This window comes from Diabrotica virgifera, chromosome 3 (genome assembly GCF_917563875.1).
Source record: "Diabrotica virgifera virgifera chromosome 3, PGI_DIABVI_V3a".
NCBI lineage: Eukaryota > Metazoa > Arthropoda > Insecta > Coleoptera > Chrysomelidae > Diabrotica > Diabrotica virgifera.
In genome coordinates, this window is record NC_065445.1 from 18,500,632 (window position 1) to 18,519,798 (window position 19,167).

Consider the following 19,167-nt stretch of genomic DNA (forward strand, 5'->3'; position numbering starts at 1 on the left):
TATTCAAGTTTAACAAAATAATCCCATAAGACTCAATGTTAAAACGTCCTGACAAAATCTGACAGCGTGTCACGTGAATGTAAGTAGAGGGGAGACGCACGGAGCCAATACTTAGTTTTATTAGTATTAACGTGTAGCTCCATTCTTTTTACTGCTGCTTCCAATGCCGTGAACGATTTGGAGCAGGTCCGCCTTTCTTCTACTATGAAATCAATATCGTCTACATAGGCTAGTATTATTTGTACACTCCTATTAATAAAGGTTCCTCTTGATTATTTCAGATTCTCCAGTAGCTTTCTCTAGGGCAATGTTGAATAGAAGGCACGGTAGTCCTATCTCCTTGTGGAAGTCCTGCTTGTGTCTGGAAAATTCTTAATACTCCGTTTTGCACTCTTACCTTACACTCGACTGACTGTTGAGAGGGCTGCTTTCAGAAATTTCACTAAGTGTATTGGGATGTTAAATTCTACCATGGCTTTGTATAGTGCGTTTCTACCTACATTGTCATAGACACATCTAAAATCCACAAACAAATGGTGAGCGTCAATTCCATACTCATATGTTTTTGAAGTTATACTTCTTTAGGCGCGGTTGAGAGTGAATTTTTATTATTCTGGGCCTGGGCGCATGCGCACGCAGACAGTATGGAGTTCGTTGTTAATCTTTTAAGTTATGTATATGTATATATATCAGCGCAAATAAGGTATGAAAAGAATATATTATTGTTTTTAGTAAATATATTATTTATTATAATTTTTGTGTCTTTGGATTTGTCTTCCTCGGGAGTAAGATAATAAGTATCTATTATAATTATAACATATTTATACTTCCTTGATCTATTTGTCACCGCGATTTGTAATTATGTCCGAGATGTCACGTAAACAGAGCGATGATGGCTTCGTTGGTAGAGCTTTAGACCACAGATCGAGAGATCCTGGGTTCGAATCCGGATGATTCTTATTTTTTTTAATATTTAAATAAAAAACAAATAAACTGTTTGGTAAATTTATTTTGTTGAAATTATATAATAGCTATATATAATAACTTCTTACGTGAGTACAAAGTACACACATTCTCTTTTTTTTCATGGCTTGTCTTAGAAGGAATATTTGACTTTTCTTTGTGAAACCCACATTGGTATTTGCCTATTATGTTTCACAATATCACGACATTCGATCATAAAGAATGTAGGCCAATATTTTGTAGGTCACGTTTAGCAGGGCAATGCCTCTGTAGTTATCACAAACTGTTTGGTCTCCTTTCTTGCGGATAAGTAAAGTAAAATTCTACAGTTCGTCTAATATACTACCGTTGCACGTCATTATCTACGTCAGAGATCTAAGTTGACATTGTTGCCCAATTATAAAAAAATCGTGAATTCATTTTAAATCAAACATATCACATAATTTTTGAGGAAGTGGATTATACAACAAAACAAATTAATATTCAATGTAAATAAATAAAAACTAGAAATAGAAAACAAGAATTAAGTTATAATCTTACGTTAAAGTAAATAATAAAAACAGTAAATATAATAAAACAATTACTTATAGTAAATAACAAAAACAAATAATGAAGTGTCATCACCGCAACTGTCAAATAAATGTTACCAATTTATGCCAAAATATCACCTTCGCTCGATTATAGTCACAGTGTGTTCCGAACAAATGCGCTTCATAAAAACGTTTTATAATATATTTATACAAATTAAATGAAACATATTATTGTGTATTTCTTTAAGTTAACATTAACAGAAATCTTCAAATATTATTTCTACGCGTATATAATAAAATATGTCTAGTGGCTGTAATTCCAGTGTAGTCGGCAAAATCATTCTAAAAAAGAACACACCTACCGCCTAAATATTTCTTGTTGGTATCATGAGACGTTACGGGCTATGACGCGGATGACGTGCAACGGTGAGTATATTAGACGGAGTATAGTTACGTTCCAGTCTTCTGGTAGTTTTACTTGCTTCCAAATCAGTTCTACTAGCCTACTTATACACCAGGTCAGATTGTTTAAGCTATGTTTTAAAAGCTCAGAAGGAATGCCATCTACTCTAGGTTAGTTTCCTTTCAATTTTCGTATTGCTTTGATGACTTCTTCCTCAGTTGGGATGTTATCTTTCTCTCTCTGCTCTCAGATCAGGACCAATATCTGGTTTTGATCACCAATGATCTGTCCTGTTCTGTTTCTATAGTCATTTATTTCGAGCTTCTGTCATATGTTGTATAATCTGTGTATAGTATAGGGTTTTTCATTCACAGTCATTTGTTTCGAGCTTCGGTCATGTGTCACATAATATTAATATATCTACGCCATACGTTATTGGTATATACAATGATACAAGCCAAAGACGTATGATGTAGATATATATTAATATTATGTGACACATGACAGAAGCTCGAAACAAATGACAATCGATGAAAAGCCCTATTAATATACACGGATTATACGACATACAACAGAAGCTCGAAACAAATGACTGTGAATGAAAAGCCCTATTCGAGTGAATTATATGTTTCTATGGGTGACAAAAAAATAAACCAATATAACATAATTATTTTATTACCGTTAACCAAAGAGAAATATAATTTATTATTTTGGATCACATGAAAACAAAAAGCCACAATTTTTTTTAAATTAACAAAAACAAAAACACATAATTAACAAAACACGGAACTACAAACAATATCACAGAATTAACAAAAGAAAATCGGGGTTATCTTCTTCTTAAAACGTTTTGTAAACATTTTAAAATTATAGTGTATAGTCAAGCAATCTAAACATGAAACGTTTGGACGCTGTCGATTAAAAATCTGAAAATCCTTAAGAGGAAACAGTAGCGATCAACAGGTAGCGAAAACGCGTTCCAAGATTGCGGCTGTAATTTTGAATATTTTTTCGAGATATTTGGCACACGTATTCGTAATATAATAAAGAATGGCGGTACAGAGCCCAATTTGAAAAATATATTAATATGTGGAAATTACTCTGTAATTAAATACAATATTAATAAAACGAGCCTGTACCGCCATTAAGAAGAACAAAAAAATACACTTTCTTCAAATAAACTTTTTTATCCGATGTATTTTTTTGTTCTTCTTAATGGCGGTACAGGCTCGGTTTTTTAATATTGTATTTAATTACAGAGTAATTTACACATATTAATATATTTTTCAAATTGGGCTCTGTACCGCCATTCTTTATTATATTACGAATACGTGTGCCAAATATCTCGAAAAATATTCAAAATTACAGCCGCAATCTTGGAACGCGTTTTGGCTACCTGTTGATCGCTACTGTATCACCTTAAAGCTTGTTACTCACGGGGAGCTTTACTATAATATACAGTAACTGCCACGCTACTAGACACACGGGTGGTAGTGAATATTAAAATAGAAAATTTATAGTTAATATAATAGTCGTTTATAGTTGTCATTGTGTTAAAGTTGAAAAAGTTTTATAGCCAAGATTCATAAGTGTAATATTCTTCTTCTTCTTCTTCTAGTGCCTGTCCGTTTCGGATGTTGGCGACCATCATGGCAATCTGTACTTTGCACACTGCTGCTCTAAAAATATTTGTGGTTGTTGTGTTGAACCACGTACGTAGATTTTTCAGCCAGGAAATCCTTCGCCTTCCTGGTCCTCGCTTTCCTTCCACTTTTCCTTGCCAGATTAGTTGCAGCAGTCCATATCTTTCACTGTTCCTCACGATGTAACCGAGGTAATCGATTTTGGCTGTTTTTATTGTGATTAACAGCTCTTTTTCTTTTTGCATTCTCAACAAAACACCCAGCTTAGTAATGTGGTCGGTATAAGATGTCTTCAGGATTCGCCGATAAAGCCACATTTCAAACGCCTCAATTTTCTTGCAGCTGGCGTCTGTGAGAGTACACGACTCAACTCCGTACAACAATACGGAATGTAATATTCTTTGTATTCTGAACAGTAGTAATATTCTTGGTACTTGAATAAAGTTATTTTAAAGCAGAGCAACAATACTATTAATTGATGTATTTTTTGTACAAAAAAACAATTATTTTGAATATTTTCTTGACAGTAACATGACAGGACATGAAAGTCAAATCCAGGGGCGTCATTTGATAGGGTCAGGGGGGAATTTGCCCCCCTGACCCTGAAAATGACTGAAATTTACAAAAAATACATCAATTTTCATCATTACATCATATATAATATTATACTGTATATACAGGATGTCCAGAAACTCTACCGACAAACGAAGACAGGAGATTCCTCAGATAATTTAATCCAATTCACCTATTCCGAAAATGCTTCCTAAGGGAGCTAGAGCTCTTCTAATTAGTTTTTCTTAAATCTCTCTGGAACGCTTCTATTTAGAAAAAGGAAAATTGGTACACTTATTTATCTTCCAAAGATACATCGATTCCATCCATTGCAAATTTCTAGTACCGGTCATAGGCGTCCGTTTTGGGTAGGGCAACAGTTATATTATCGCAAACTTTTGTGTTTTTAATTTTTAAGCATTTTTGAGTCTCGATTATTAAAACATAAGGTATTGTAGTACTAAAAGATACTCTTAGTATAGTCGATAGGATACACCGTTTTCTAGAAAAATCGGTTTGAAAATTTTTCGTTTTTTGAATATCAAAAAAAAAAAATTAAAAAAAAAATACTTAGAAAAATGAAAACTGGTACGTTTATTTATATTCCAGAGATGAATCGATTTCATTAATTGCGAATTTCTAGTACCGGTCATATGCGTCCCTTTTGGGTAGGTCAACGGTTATTTTATCACATAACTTTTTTGTCTTTAATTTTTACTACACTAAAGTTACTCTTGCTTTAAGTTGGTAAAATAAACTGTTTTTTTTGAAAAGTTTTTTTTTTCAAATTCAGGAAACGAAAAATGTTCAAATCGATTTTTCCAGAAAACGGTGCGTCCTACCGACTTAAAGCAAGAGTACCTTTTAGTACTAGAATACCTCACAATTTAATAATCCAGTATCCAAAATGCTTAAAAGTTATAGACAAAAAAGTTATGCGATAAAATAACCGTTGCCCCACCCAAAACGGACGCCTATTACTGGTACTAGAAATTCACAATAGATGGAATCAAGTTATCTCTGGAAGATAAATCTGTGTACCAATTTTCGTTTTTCTAACTAGAAGCGTTCTAGAGGTGTATAAGAAAAACCAGTTAAAAGACGCCATCTTCAAAGAGCTCTAGCTCCCTTAGGAAGCATTTTCGGACTAGGTGAATTTGGTTAAATTGTCTTAAAATTATCTGAGGAATCTCCTGACTTATAAAATAATTGCATATCATATCAATATTGTGAGCAACATATAATTTTTCTTCTTCAATGACAGTAGGTATGAAATATACGTCAATTTGACAATTTCAATTGACAATATGAATTTTTTAAGAAAGTTGCAAGATTTCTCCGCTATTCGCGCACGATCGTTTCTCGTATCCCCTACAAGTACTTGCACACCGCGAATAGTGAGTGATATAAGATGTAATATATGAGATAGACAGAAGAGATTAAAGCAAGAATAGGACAGGCAAGAAATGCTTTCAACAAACTGAAAAAAGTACTCTGTAGCAGGGACATTACAATTTCTTTAAAGATAAGACTTCTGAGATGCTACGTGTTCTCCGTATTATTCTATGGGTTGGAGGCTTGGACATTAAAGAAGGATGTTTCGGACAGATTAGAAGCCTTCGAGTTATGGGGCTACAGAAGAATATTAAGAATAAGTTGGGTGGATAGAGTCACGAAGATCGAGGTGTTGAGAAGAATGGGAAAAGATAAAGAGGTTTTAAATACAGTTAAACTCAGAAAACTACAATATCTGGGACATGTTATGAGGGGCGAGCGTTATAACTTGTTACAATTAATAATGCAAGGAAGAATACAGGGTAGAAGGAGTCGCGGAAGAAGACGCATCTCCTGGTTAAACAATTTGAGAGCTTGGTTTAATTGCACTTCTGCTGATCTCTTTAGAGCAGCGGTATCGAAAGTGCGAATTGCCGTGATAGTTGCCAACCTACTTAGAGGAGATGGTACATGAAGAAGAAGATATGAGATATAATATATATTTATAGTATAGCTCCCCGTATGTAACAAGCTTAAGTGTTTAAAAGAAGGAAAATAGTGAACAATATCGTTTTTTGAATTATATAATTATTAATCTGTACACAATTTTCATATCTACATTGCTTGATAAGAAATAACGCAGTACTCTAATCTTAAATTAAGCTTGTACATACAAATTCCTACAAAAGGCCTCCGTCTGTTGTATTTATTGTTTAAGGCTCTTAATAATCATTTTATATATATCAGAGTAATGCTTATTTGTAGTCAATGGGCGAGAATTGTCTAAATTATGAGCATTAGTAGTAAATGCTATTAGGCTGATCCGTATGCTCTATCTTTAGATATTTTAGTACCATTAGTCCAGTCTCCAGAGATAGGATCTCTAAAAACGAGACGAACAAGCTAAATTTTGCTGAGAATGTCAATTTAAGGACCTCAAAAAAGATTCAAAAACAGTTTGCCACTCCTACCTCCGGGCTTCCCCCTAAAGCCCGCTTGTAGGGAGGGGGGACGAGAGAGAAAAGGAAAACATCGATTTACAGGAGCGATGAGAGGGTACTTTCGACCCAGCGGTATCTTTGATAATGTCGGCAGCAGTTGTAGAAGAAACTTAAGGAAGAAATAATTATAAACAACATACTGTAACTCCCGGACAATAGTGCGTTCCTTCAAGGTACGGGCTAAGTGCACCATTTAGAGCAAAAAAGTCTGATACATTTTTTTGTAAAGTCAACAGTTTTCAAAAAAATAATTTATTAATTTTAATGAATTTGATTAATGTCCACAGAAATGCAAATACAGCCGGCAACGTTGCGTTCCTTCTTCTGTGTAAAAATAATTTTACTGGAACTCAACTATCATGAATCATCGACCATTAGGTATAACATTATGTATTGATAAAATACTGATAACAGTGATAGAAAAACAGCATACTATTTGTGTTTATTAAATATCTAATAAATAAGGTTTGTATAGTGTTTTAACTTACATGAAACATTTTTATTACAATCAGAATCAAGCTACGTCTTCATCTTCAAGAAGTATCTACCTATCGGTAGAACATGTTACAAAAAATTTGAGTATTACATTTCTCCATTCAATCTTCTGGGAAGTTCGAGTGGTTCAATCAGATGATTACTAATAATCCCAGCCCATACATTAAGACTTTTGGCATTATTAAAGTAAAACACACAAACACCATTTCTCGTAAAACAAGCTTTATCTGCACACAACACTTTACAGAGTTTGTTTTGAAACCATCTACAAATCCTTAAACTTCGAGGTAAATTGCCTTGGTGTACCTAAATCTTGCACTAATTATACACTATAGGTATTACGTAATTAACATGATACTTGCGATCGAAATCATGACAATACCACTATACCACAACAATACGATGTATTCTCGGGTTACAGGTAATTATGATATGACTGTTTGTGTTTACAATTTTAAATATCTTCGCTATTAAAAAACATTATTTTATTTTTTTGAGGCAACAGACGACTTTAGAAAAAAAATTATAAGAAAGTTTTCTTTTAAATGGTGCATTGTACCCACACCTTTAAGGAACGCACTATTTTCCGGGACACCCTGTATAATGTTCTGATAGAAAGCATCGAAAGTGAAATCTTCTACTTCTTGATAAGATGCTTTTAAGGCACTTCAGGAAAGGTTTGTCACCTACAAGACTTCGCAAGAAGAAAGCATATTTTTATTAAGTTCAACAGTATTTTTATTACTTTATACACAATAGAATTTGGCACCTAAATTGTAAAAAACATAAAAGTCTTTTAGGTCCATGTAAGCTCATAGCATGTAAGTACTTTTTCATCCATCAATCCAGATGAAAATTAAGCAAAAGAGATACGAGACTTATGATACTAAACATACAGATATAGTCTGGGATGATTATCGGAGAATAGGCCATTTTTGGGAAAAGTTATTTACCAGCAATTTTATTGCTGGAATCGAATCTAATGATTGTATATATTAATAATATAGATATGCAAAGTCCGCAGATAGTGTGCTACTTTTTTTATAAACAAAATGGCGCCCGAAAATCGTGTTTTTTTCAATTTTTGTTCTATAACTCCAAAGATTTTAACTTTAGACCAAAAACACCCAAATAAAAATTCACCGCAATTAAATTCTGCATAGAGAGGTGTTTTTTCCGATTTACTTCGACGAAAACTTTCCCCGGAAAAAGTGGGTTTTTCCAACAAAATCTTTAATTTTCAACTAAACTTTTAGATAAGTAGTTGTTAGTCAATAATTAAATAACTTGGTAACGTAAAAGCCCTTTCTATATATATTATAATTCCAGAAGTCTATGGAAATTGAATGAACAGTTTAGCAACAATTGAAATGTTAATTAAAACTTTACGGTCGCTATAATAACGACAATAATCATGATGCATAAGAATAACTATGATTTTTTCATAAAAAGATACTGTACCTATCTAATGTACTTTACAGAATTGAAATTGAACTATTTAAGCGGCCTCAGGAATATTTTAAAATTATAAACAATTCTTTGGCTTATAAACAAATAGAATATCTCAGGAAATAGTATCGTTCGCGGTAACGATACCGTACTTGTCCAGGACTACTTCGCATGCGCACTTTAAAAAAGAGCGTTCTCTTTTTTAAAGTGCGCATGCGAAGTAATCCTGGACAAGTACGGGATCGTTACCGCGAACGATACTATTATTAAACTAAATTAAATTATGAAAACGGTATTCGAAAGACAGCGGCAGGGCGCTCCTCTTAAAAGAAAAAACGTTTAATTGTGATGAGTGGTTCCTGAGATACAACCGGTCAAAGTTGACCGGCATTTACGGCAAAGATATAAACAATAGGATCATAATTTTCAAACCATCACCTTTTTATTTTTGTCCTCTTTCTCCACACCAATTTTCATATCTTTAAAATCCTCATAACATATATTATTATAATAAAAACTATAGATAATACGTGTGAAAATTGCCAAAAATAGCAAAATTCCAATCCAAAAAAAAGGTTGGAGAAAATGTAACCCTCAAAGTTCAAAATCGGTATACGTTAAAAAATGCATTTTCTCGGCTTCCCATGGAGCAATTTCCTTCATTCTTTTTTTGGTCCCAAGGAACTCGAGTAGAGCCATCGAACTAACGCATTATTAAATGTCAAACTTGCTTTTGTTTTGTTATAATAAATAAATTAATTTATTATAACACAATATTTTAATTTGTTTAAATAAAAATTGTTTAAATAATTATACAGCTTTCAAATGAGAATATTTATGTTTTTAACTATAAAAGGTACACTTGTAGTAAGTTTATCTAAAAAAAGCCTACTACTGGAAAAAATATGTAATTTTCTGTTCTTATAAATAAATGAATCCATTATAACAAAACAAAAGCAAGTTTGACATTTAATAATGCGTTAGTTCGATGGCTTTACTCGAGTTATTAGGGAACAAAAAAAAAAAGAATGAAGGAAATTGCTCCATGGGAAGCCGAGAAAATGCATTTTGTTAACGTACACCGATTTTGAACTTTGAGGATTACATTTTCTCCAACCTAATTTTTGATTGGAATTTTGCTATTTTTGGCAATTTTCACACGTATTATCGATAGTTTTTATTATAATAATATATGTTATGAGAATTTTAAAGATATGAAAATTGGTGTGGAGAAAGAGGACAAAAACAAAAAGGTGATGGTTTGAAAATTATGATCCTATTGTTTATATCGTTGCCATAAATTTCGGTCAATTTTGACCGATTGTATCTCAGGAACCACTCGTGATAATTAAACGTTTTTTCTTTTAAAAGAAGCGTCCTGCCGCTATCTTTCGAATACCGTTTTACAATTTAAGTCAGTTTAATATTTCCCGAGATATTCTATTTGTTTATAAACCAAAAAATTGTTTATAATTTTAAAATATTCCTGAGGCCGCTTAAATAGTCCAATTTCAATTCTGTAAAGTACATTAAATAGGTATAGTGTCTTTTTATGAAAAAATTATAGTTACTCTTATGTATCGTAATTATTGTCGTTATTATAGCGACCGTAAATTTTTAATTAACATTTTAATTGTTGCTAAACTGTTTATTCAATTTCCATAGACTTCTGGAATTATAATATATATGGAAAGGGCTTTCACGTTACCAAGTTATTTAATTATTGATTAGCAAATACTTATCTAAAAGTTTAGTTGAAAATTAAAGATTTTGTTGGAAAAACATGCTTTTTCCGGGGAAAGTTTTCGTCGAGGTAAATCGGAAAAAACACGTCTCTCTATGCAGAATTTAATTGCGGTGAATTTTTATTTGGGTGTTTTTGGTCTAAAGTTAGAATCTTTGTAGTTATAGAGCAAAAATTGAAAAAAATACGATTTTCGGGCGCCATTTTGTTTATAAAAAAGTAGCACACTATCTGCGGACTTTGCATATCTATATTATTAATACATACAATAATAAGATTCGATTCCAGCAATTTTATTGCTGGTAAATAACTTTTCCTCGTATTTTGCTAATTAGCCCAGAGTAATAAGGAACTCTTTACACTGGAGTAACTGGGATAAAATTGACAAAATTATATTTAACTAAAACTTAAAACAGAAAGATTGGACTAGGAGGACATATATTGTGCAGTCATTAGAGAAACTATTAAGATTTTTAAATGTATTAGAAATATTAATTAATCTTTATAAGCATGAAATAAACTGAGGTTTCGATCAGTAAATATATTTCATTCTTCCTTAGCTACTTAGAAAAGAAAACCTTCCCAGACAAATTCTTACGTCATAGACCGGCAGAAGTTTGCGCATGGCAAAAATTTGATAGAAGACTGGTGTGGATGAGGGTGGCACAAAAATTGCAACGATTCTCATTAAAAATAAGAAAAACTTAAAATTCAAAGATGGAACATCAAAAACGGAACTTCTTTATCAACAATTATAAAACAAAAGATCGCTATCATATTTTTTGTTTTAAGTTGTCATAAATAAATACGGATGTTTACAATACTTAATGAAAAACAAAGTGGCAATCTTATAACACTTCTAACGCCTCTTAAGTTGACTTACTATCTGACCGAAGATAAATCGTATGTCGAACATATCGTCGGTATACTGCGAAAACCAGGTAAATGACAAATTTTAAAATATTGAGTTAGGTATACATACCAAAATTCTCAGCTTTTTACGCTCTACATACAGGTAAAACCCAGTAAATGATACGACTTACCATTCAGCAGATAATTTGTGTGATAAACAAATAAGTTACACATAACCAACTTTTCATTGTCAAGTAAAACAATATATCGCTACTTACTTCCACAAAATTAAAGTTCTGTTGCATGTAAAACCAAGTAAACGCACATATATTATTTTGCCGGACAAGATTATATATCTCTATTGCTGTAAACCATATTCAGTAAAAAGGTGATAAATGTCTTTAATACATTTTACATGTATATTTTATTAAAATTTCTCATTCATATCGACTGGTAAAACCGATAGTATCGACTATGTTTCTTTGAATGGCCAAGAGGTACAGGTATGTGAGAAGTTTTTTTTGTAAGACACTTTGTATATCAACGTCGTTAGTGCAAGATGTTGTAAGAAAAATTGATATTCTATGTTGTTATGCAGATACGGGCAAAAAAACCAAGAATATACTGCCAAATAAAACAAGCAATGAAAACCGAAAAATTGTGAAGGCTCATATTGAATCTTTTCCAACCATGGTCCCACATTATATTCTCCAAAGTTCGAATCGTAGATATTTGGACAAAAATTTGAGTATAAAGAAAATGTATTAACTTTGATTAATTATTTATATGGGAAATAAGCCACAATTAAAATGAAAAAATAATTTTATTAACTTTCTTTATACAAATGATTGTCAGCTGAAGAAACCAGAAGGTATAAGTGAAATTACATACCGAAGAATATTTTCTAACGACTATAATTTAAGCTTTTTTGTCCTAAATAAGATCGATGTTTAGTGTGTAATAAATATTATTTATTAGCCCTATCCTATTATGATATGGCTAATCCAACTAAGAAACCCGATTTAGAAAACAGTTACAGACAACATCACAAAAAAAAGCAGTATGAAACAGACAACATTAGAAAAAAAAGCAGTATGAAATCTCGAAAAACGAAATGATAAGAAAAGCTCTAATCAACAACGGAATTTTGCTTCAATCACCTTCGATCTACAGGCTATACTACAGATTCCAGATTAACTGGACAATTCATATATATTAGTCTTCCCGAAAATTATGGGTCTACAATTTGTGTGTAAATGAAGTCGCATTACCAAATGTAGCTTAGCGTTTTGCCTGGTCAGAAATTAACGGTAGACGAGGAAGTTCTGAAATAGAAAGCATTATACTCAACTACTTATCAAAATGTGTCCCAGAATATGTAAGCAAGTGAAATAAGTGTTGCTGAGGACAGTATCATAACATAAAATTTTAGAGTCGGGACATTCTTGTATGGAAGTTGACTCTATACATAGCAGCATCTAAACCGCTAGAAATCAGGTCTCTCTATGGCAGCGTTTCCCAAACTTATTTTTCTGTGGCCCGGTTATTTTTGTGCTTATCCTTCGTGACCCACAATTTTTTTTTGTATACCCTGGTATGTGTGTAAATGTTTTATTATATTTTAATAAAGAATCATTAGCTCAAACAAAAATGTAATAAAACAAAATAAAAATCAAATAATTTATTAATGAGAAGTATGCAGTTGTTTCTGGTTAACTAAAAAATTCACGTTTGGAGGAAAAAATATTAATATTATCCTCAGGTCCTTCAAAACGATTTCTATATGTATTTATTTTTTAGGAAAACCAGTATTGAAAACCCCGCGTCACACCTATAGGTCATAACAAAAGAAATTAGAAATTTTACCGCTTTTCCTGCTAAAACTGGGTACTCCTGGCGGCAAGGCAGTCAATAATCAATCAGTGGTAATCATCTAAATCAGGAAGGACTGTCTCGGATTCTCTGTCCATTGTAGATTCCTTATCCATACTTTGTTGCTGTGGATGGGGGAATATTCCTTCAGATTTGCCTCCAGAACAGGTGTTCCTTGAAAGCTACTGAAATGTCATCCTACAATGAATTCACGTTATACTCTTTTTGTAGTTCTGTTAGCTTTTTAAAAGTTTTGTAATTTCCTGCTTGCGCGCGACGTGTCCTCAAATTAAGCTTTGTTGTTGCAGCTTCCACCTTCTCTTGTACTCTAAATACATTTACATTGCTACCTTGTAATGTCATATTTACATTGTTCAAGAAATCAAAAATATCACAAAGATAGCGGTGGCGTCAGTCAGAGCGCGGTCTTAAAATGCAAGATGTGAGACGGCGAGACGACGCGACCCGGCTTTTTCTTTCGTGGACCGGTACCGGGTCGCGACCCACCATTTGGGAAACGCTGCTCTATGGTATGCCAGATTACTTGTCTGTTTTTTCAAAATGCAAGGGAAACTAAAAATGTCAAGGTCAGTGATAAAAAAGTATGTATAGAACCATACAAGTGTAAAGATTTAAATAGGTACTACGACTTTATGATTTAAGAAAATTGTCATACACTCTAATTAAAACCGAACAAAAGACCAAAACGGCGAAAAAATAATGTGGTTAAAGATAAAAAGATGAGATTCATGAAAGAAGGGACAAACAGAACCCATTTCAATTACGACACGTCACCAAGTTTCATTTCCTTATTGATACTGCACGGCAGTCAACAAGAAAAAAGCAAGCTGAGTTATCAACTAACATAAGCAGGCTTATGTTAGTCAATAAAAACTTAAGCAAGTTTATGATAGAAGTTCGCCAACTACCATAGCAAAAAACAGAGATTTGTTACAGCTATTTGATACGGGAGTGATACCGGAAGAATATAACAGGTGGTATCATATTTTACTATGCCAATGGTATCTTGTCAGATCCTGCTTTCAGTGACGTAATATGACGAGTAATACGTATAGTAATATTATTTTCTTGTATCTACAACACGTTCAAAATAAATTTGTTTTTTCTATAAAACTGCCTATCATTTAAGTAAATAATATCCATATAACTACAAACAGCTCTGAATAAAACGTTCAGGGAAAACCAGTTAAATGTTATAATTATCGACTATTCTCTTAAAAACATTGTTATTAACTAGTTAAAGCCTCATATTCCGAACACAAAGCTACAAAATATTATATTTGATTTATTATATTTGTTATAAATGAGTTATTTTAAGAGTAACTGATTAATTTAGATTTACAGGTAAAACCAGGTAAGTGACCGCATTTCCATCTTAAATTTAGGTTTAACCAGCTAGGTGTCTTAACTTTTTCAAACTAATGATAGAATATAACTTTTGATATATGCATCTTTCACTGGAATACCGAATATCAAACACAAGTTGTCCTCTTAATTCAAAATAAAATACTAAACTTTAAAAACGTTTTTTCTCGGTTTCAGTATTTCGGCATTTACCTGGTTTTCGCAGTATACCGACGATATGTCATACACTCATTTTAATGCCATTAACCCCTTAATGTACACGCTCGACTCTGACACGAGTGACCATTACATTTTAATCTTTCATTTTTTCAAGCACTTGCGAAGATTGTATATGTATAAAAGCTTAGATATAAATACAGTGGAACCTCGATAACTCGGATTAATCGGGACCGCGGCCGATCCAGGTTATCGAAAATTCGGGTTAGCAAAGAATATGGTAAAAATTAATAAAACACGGTATACTTACAATAAACTCCGAAAAACACGCAAACGCAAACCTAAGCAAACGGAAAACAATACAAGACTGTACTACACACAATACAGTCAAAATCGGAACGATGTTAAGTTATTTAAGAACAGTCAAAACTTAAGACCATTGTTTAAAAAAGAATTTTTTAAATAGTATTTTAGTCTTTTTTAAACAATGCTAAGACAGTTTGAAATAAATAAAGGAATACTACAAGTGCCTGTTGTTTCCGATAAACCGAGACAATGAACGTCGGTCGCTCTGCTCTGCCGCCGTGTGCCATGAGTCATTTTTACTATCGTATAGTTCAAATTACACAAATACACATTATCTCTCAAATATTATATTACATACATTTTTATTGTTGAAAGGTTTGTCTGATGAAAATAGGTCCGGGTTAGCCGGACTTCCGAGTTATCGGGGGCCGACTTATCGGGAATTATTCTTCTTTTACATCTACACCTTTTTTATTGCCAAGACTGTGTTGTCATTGTAAAATGATATTTATTTATCTAATAATTTGCAGAAGGAACCATTGACAATTGATACATTGAATTGTGTTGAATTGTAAAAAAATTGTTTTTATTCGAAGCGTTAGTGTTAGTGTAATAAACAGCGGTACATAGATACCGTTTTTTATTGTCCAGCCAGTGTTAAGAAATTGTAAAATGAGATTTATTTTCTAATAACTTGCAGTCCGAACCATTGACAATCGATACGAATTGAATTTTGTTGAATTTTCATTATTTTGTTTTTATACAAAGCGTTAGTGCATTGAAGCAGTCTGAAGTGAATCGTGTTTTTCTATTGTTAGAACTATTTTATGCCTTATATATAGATTTTATATAGATTATTTAAATATATTATGAACAAAATATAATTTATTAACTCGCCTCATCCCCAGATAAAATAAAGGTGCTATGACACTGAAAATATTTTTTTTCAATTTAATTATACATAAACACAATATTTCCACTTTAATTTATCCACAATATTTCCACGTTAGGGGGTTAATGAGGAAATTCAGTAGTCCGACAAACTACTTAGTTAAGTCTGACCACCATGTCAGAAAGTAACTACATTTCGTCAAAAAACTATGTATATCTTGAATTAATTGAATGAATGTTAGACTTCTTAATTTATTTAGAAATATAGCGACGCTTCTATTCCGATAAGACTTACAGTAAATGTCTTTTATGGTCTTCTTCTTCGTCAACCATTTTCCATCCACTCATGAACGTATATTTCTCCCAATTGTTTCCATCTTTCTCTAATGCTACGAATAAATTCAGAAGAGTTATAGTTTTGCCACTTTGTTTAAAAGCTTTCGAAATAGTAGCTAAATAATAGTACATTGTTTACCGGGTAGGAAAAGCTTAACATTCCTGGACGACTGTGAAGATTGCTAAGTCGAGGCGCAAGCCGAGACTTAGCAACACAGAGTCCAGGAATGTGGCTTTTCCTACGAGGTAAACATACTATTTTTCCGCAAATCGTTTAAAATTCGACAGATATTGATTGATTTAAAAAAAACGCGATAATTTTATTCCCAAATAAATTTTATATAAAAATGCTTTGAAATTCCTAATAAAATTACTTGGGTTACTATGGAAACGTATTGAGGTTGAATTGTCAAACTTGAACGCTTATAAATTTAATTGCTGGTGTTCTCGAAAGTAAAATGATAAGTGATGATGAAATTTCCATTCCTGGGACTCCTCCAGAGCTGGTTGAGGCAGTGAATACTGCTTCATTAGAATTATTGCCAAAGAAATCAAGAGAAAAGTACGAAAATGCATACAGACGTTTTATGGATTATCGCATGAGTAAAAATTCTATCATTTATGTAGAACACTAACAACTGTACGGAAATATCATTTCCTTACAGTAAGGAAATGACATTTCCTTACAGTAAGGAAGTCCTGACTTTTTCTTCAAGAAATTTTGACAGGAATGTCAAAATTTCCTGGCGATTTGCGGAAAAATATATTTATTGTTTATTGTTTACATATTTTATTTCTAGGATGTATTATAGCATAATAGAATCTATTTTGACTAGTTTTCAGTATTATAAAAAAATCTTGATATAATATTTATACTATTTTGTCTTTATATTCACAGGTTTGGAGACTTATAAAGCCGGGATCCAACGGAGTTTGTAGAGGCGCTCTTCGCCAGTTCACTTCGGCGAAGAAAAATATAAAATAGATAATAGTGAAAAGAAACGAGAGCACAGTTGGCGCGCCATGTTACTGCGAAATTATAACTATTTACTCTTTGATAAATTCACTGGAATGTGGTCGGACATTTATATAAACATATCGAGGGTTTAGTTTAGTTTGTTGTAGGCTACTAGTGTTGGCGGTAAAAGCTTTAGTAAGTTGGTTAATTCGTACAATGCTAGAAATTCTAACACAACTTCGTTAGACCACTCCACAGTAAAATTATTATGACACTGACCTTACTAGCCCCTAGTCGCGTTGGAAGGGTTGGAGCCTGGAGGGGTAACTACCTGCTGTGCATCACCTTCAGACGTTCCTTTGAATTTTGTTGATTTACCAACAAATGACAGGACTGCTCAAGCCGGCCATAAATCGACAGTTCTGCCCTATTGTAGATCGTAAACCACAAATATTGAGGAGAAGAACGGTATTCCACCTTACGTTGGTTCCCGTCTGAAAGACCGCTCCAGTCTGAAAAACATTTCTAATTCGGTTTCTCTGCGGATTTATATTCAAAAATGTCCCCTTTAAACAAATCTGAAGGATGCCGGACGGAATTTTTGGGCAGAAATTATTTAAACAATGTTTTTAAACAAATACATAAGACCACCATTTATTGCTCCAAAAAATATATTTTTTGGAGCACTTTGGTTTTTTGGGTCATTCTAAATAAGAAAGGTATCTTGTGATTTTTCTCAAAAATTGACAGTTTTCGAGTTATAGGCGATTTAAAATCTAAAAAATGCGAAAATACGCATTTTCGAGGCTTAAAAACTCATATTTAAATTAGTATTTTTAAGGGTGTCAATAACTTGGATTAAAGTATAAACATTCCTTTTCAAGATTCCGAAGAGTGATCGGGTCTAACTTCAATTTAGACCGTAGTTTTTTAATTGTTAATTATGCATGTCCATCCGATTTTTTGACCGGTGCGGCGGGCTCTATTTCAAAAACCTCCTATTTTCCTCCGAAAACTATTTTTTCTATATTCTTTGGGACATTCTAAATAAAATAAGTTTCTTGACATTCTTCTCAAAAGTTACTAGTTTTAAAGTTATAAGCGATTTAAAATGCGAAAATGTGTTTTTTTGTCATTTTTCGGATTTTAAATCCGAAATAATACTCCTAAAAATATATTTTTTGGAGAAATAAAAGGTGATCTTATGTATTTATTTAAAAAAATTGTTTAAACAATTTCTGCCCAAAAATTCCGTCCGGCACCCTTCAGATTTGTTTAAAGGGGACATTTTTGAATATGAATCCGCAGAGTAACCGACTTAGAAATGTTTTTCAGACGGGAGCGGTCTCACCACATGGACTAATTTTTTTTTATTTATCTTCGCCAACAACTGTCAACCGATGAAGGGAGCCACTCTACGTTTTGTTGGATCTCAGCTTAAGATAAATACAAAAATAATCATAACCAGCATTTGCTTAAAAATATACAAAAAAAGGTTAATCAAGTTACAACTACCAATAAGGCAATAGTTATAGCTTGGATACCGGTGAACATCATATATTCGATGTATAAACTTAAAATGAATATCAATATTATGTTGATCTGTAACAACAATTTTATAATTATGCTAGTTTTCTTTATATAGTAAACAGTAACCATACTTTTCGCTGTCTTTTACATTTATCACAAAAATATTGGTAAACGACTTTCTTACTTTCTCAGAATACAAAATAGCAAAACAATACGAATAGTTAATTGAATTAATAAAAGATTAAACATCATATGGACGTATTTACTGGTACATAACAAATGTTTCAGGATGCTAGCTAATAATAAGTTCTATAAAGTGCGACACAAACAGTGCACAAACCAATAAATAAAACACTACAGTCTCAGCCAAATATTCTATAGAAAATAAACATGCTTTTGACTTTTAAAATGTACCGATTTTAGAAAAGAGCAGAAATATAAGAAAAAATAATGTATAATGGAGATGATTCACCACAGAAAGACCAAAATTCTATCAATAATACGACCAATATCCAGGATCTCTCTAATATAAAAAGCACGCCAGAGAAAACGGACACCCCAAAAAATGGGTATTTTTTGATGTATCGTAGCTCCTAAACCTGTTGT

General features: G+C 32.5%; 1 long non-coding RNA gene across 1 annotated transcript; it reads right to left on the bottom strand.

Annotated features, from left to right (window-relative positions):
- Positions 1 to 2,555: 2,555 nt before the first annotated feature.
- On the bottom strand, positions 2,556 to 8,301 carry LOC126881791 (uncharacterized). Its single transcript, XR_007696995.1, has 2 exons — positions 3,315 to 8,301; positions 2,556 to 2,831 (listed from the first exon to the last, which is right to left on the bottom strand). It is a non-coding gene; the product is annotated as an uncharacterized LOC126881791 (long non-coding RNA).
- Between the last annotated feature and the right edge of the window lie 10,866 nt (positions 8,302 to 19,167).